This window comes from Plectropomus leopardus, unplaced genomic scaffold (assembly GCF_008729295.1).
Source record: "Plectropomus leopardus isolate mb unplaced genomic scaffold, YSFRI_Pleo_2.0 unplaced_scaffold13308, whole genome shotgun sequence".
In the NCBI taxonomy this organism is placed as follows: Eukaryota; Metazoa; Chordata; class Actinopteri; order Perciformes; family Serranidae; genus Plectropomus; species Plectropomus leopardus.
This window is the reverse complement of record NW_024614179.1, coordinates 1-3,000: the sequence shown is the minus strand read 5'-3', so window position 1 is coordinate 3,000 and position 3,000 is coordinate 1. Positions and strand designations below refer to the sequence as shown.

At 37.8% G+C, this 3,000-nt stretch overlaps 1 pseudogene; it reads left to right on the top strand.

Annotated features, from left to right (window-relative positions):
- Nucleotides 1-849: 849 nt before the first annotated feature.
- On the top strand, nt 850-1,694 carry LOC121963936 (annotated as a pseudogene).
- Nucleotides 1,695-3,000: the final 1,306 nt, after the last annotated feature.

Sequence of the window (3,000 nt, the reverse complement as noted above, 5' to 3'; positions counted from 1 at the left end):
CCACATAGTGACTCTGGTGCAGAGAAAGCTCACAGACAGGACACACAGCTCTGTCTTCATCCTTACAGAAAAATTTAGGCTCTTCTTGGTGTTTTCCACACACCACGTCCACCTTCATCTCTCCTGTTTCTGTCTCAGATGTTCCAACTTTCTGTCTCCCAGCAAAAGAGTCAGCCAGTTCCTTCAGTATTAAGTCCACTCCAGGGTTTTCTTTAGAGGATTTTCTTTTACAAATGGGACAGTTTTTGTTTTTAGTCTTTTCCCAGAATTTTTGCAGGCAGTTGAAACAGAATCTGTGGTTGCAGCTCAGAGACACAGGATCTCTGAAAGTTTCTGAACACACATGGCAGCTCAGGAAACTCTCAAAAAGAGCGATTTTCTCAGCCATTTGTCTTGGTGTCTAATTTGTCTTTCAAAAGAAAGACTCAGTCACTTGACTGCTTCAAATATTCAAAACATGTTTTTTTCAGCATATATATCACATCCTGTAACAGCTGCTCAGCTCTGATAAGAATGTCAAGATCTACTTTCATTTTCACCAGTCTGTCACAGGGTGAATTTTTAACAGCGGGAAATGTCGCTATGTCATTTAGTCACCAACAGGTGGTGTCAGAATCTTTTTTAGACTGACTCTTAAGTTTCATATAATTTTATTTTTCTGCTGCTGTAACAGGAAACATGTTTTGACTATATGTCTTCTTGACTAGGTTCGTGTCATTAATCTGCACTGAATACATTTTACTCTCTTTACATACACTTCTTAGGGATTAAAGTTGTGGTTCGGTTTTCATTTTATGTTCATATCTTATATTCTTCTATTCATCACAAGTCAAAGTGGCCAAATGTATTATGTCTCACTGGTGGGGTCTGTCTCTTGTCGTCAATGTATGATGGACAATCTGTGCAGACAGACATCACACATTCCCCCCTCACTACTCTCATTTTTTCCCGTACCAGGCACAGTGCTGACTGATGAGATGATATTTTAGAAAGAGTGAAAAATGTTTTATTTTCCTTCATTAGTACTTGATATCGAGGCGATAATCAAAGAGCTTTCTATACACCATTTGTCCTGACATCCACTATGATGAGCTCATTAAGACAGCAGATATTTGGTTAATGAGAACTGACTTTACCTCTGAGTTCCTTCGTCCCACCATGCTGATTGTTGTCTACATGGGCGGGTTTCAGTGCAAACCCCTGCAAGCTGCTTTCTTAAGATCTGGATGACTTTGTCCAGAGCTCCGCAGAGCATGGAGTCATTATTTAGAGCTTAGGGACCTTGGTGGTGACTCTTCCTCAGGATGTAGGAGAATATGTGACTGCTGCTTTTGCCCAGTTACCTCTGAAGGTCATCTGGCAACAGCACCTTGCTGCAAGACTGGCTGTGACCTTTTTAGGACACCCAAAGCCCAGTGTTTTGTGGCCCACAAAGGCACCAACAGACTTCAAGAGTTCCCATCATCAGCCTTCATCTGATGTTTGCCGTGTTTGGATGATGATCTGGTCAGGATGAGAGCGAGGGCCCTGCCAAAGAGCTTGAAATTGGCACTCTGAATACAGACAACTTCCTGGTGGCAGTGACGGTGGTACTTTATGAGCCATCCTACAGGGAGAAGGTGCAGAAACTTACCAGGCTACATAGAGACCAGCCCATGAAACTGCTCCTACAAGCTACAGTACCACTCCAGTGATGTGACTGCACTGTTGCTAGTGTCAGTCATGATGCTGGCACTGATGTGCATTTTATCAATGAAATGTTTGTGATGTAAACTGGTGGGAGGAAAGAAAAACTGTACTATTACAGAATCCTATGTTGCACTGTACATCTGTCATGCATTTTATAGTTAAGTTTTTCTTCAACACCGGCAGAGAAGGAAAGAATAAGAGAAGGAAGAACAAAAAAGACACATGTTAAAATTCAGTGATAACCTGTATCTTGTAAAACCGACTTTAGATTTTTAAGGTACAGCAGCACTAAATAGATGTCAGCCTCTTTAGAGCTGAACAGCCACATGTCCAAGATTTAATGCAATCTGAATGTCTTAAAGATGATTTGACTAAGTTTGATGAAGCAACAACATCATCAGGAGCCACCGCAGTGATGTTATTATTTCTTAGATACTCTGGACATACAGTATGTCTGACAAATAGAGTAACGCTTTATTCCTCACGTGTTTTCAGTTATGAAGTCTTCATCATGGAGGTATGAGGTTCGATTGTGGTTGTTATAAACAACTGGTTGATTTGTCATGTGACTTTACAAAAGAAAATATAATTTAAATCATTCAAACTGTCCATAAATATTGAAACTGAAAGAGTTTCGGTAAGAAATTAATGCACTGAAAATTTTAAAAAAAGAAGAAATTTAACAGTCGATGGGTGAAGACTAGATATTGATTTTTGTGTTTTATGATTTATACTGTAATTTGTCATTTTGTCTAAGTCACAACTATTTGACAGATGTTTTAGAAACTGGAAAGAACCTCAGACACTAAATTATTTATAAAACTGTTGGTAATTTAATTACATATCAAGTGAAGCAGAATCCATCTGATGTACAGTTTACAAAGTCACAAACACAAAGACATAAAAACATGTCAAACTTAATGTTCTGCTGGTATTTCACTTACATTGATCACACATTATTTATGTTTTGACCATGTTTACATAACAAAAAATGCCAAACAGCATGTAGAAGCAGAATTAAAGACTGAATCAAAATTTAATACAGTTCAAAAGGTTAATGCCATAGAATAAAAGTAGATAGCCACACCGAGACAATTTGGATCAGAAAATCCAAAAATATCAAAAACTAAAACTGATAAATGATGCTATAAATAAAAATAAACTTAACAACAAACAATATAAACTGATGATAATCCGATAACATGAATACTGAACATCAAAAGCAGGAGTTACCAGCTCAGAAGTTTCATTTAAACAAAAGAGTTTCAAAAAATGATTTACGTGCTCACATTTTTACATAAAGCTGCATGA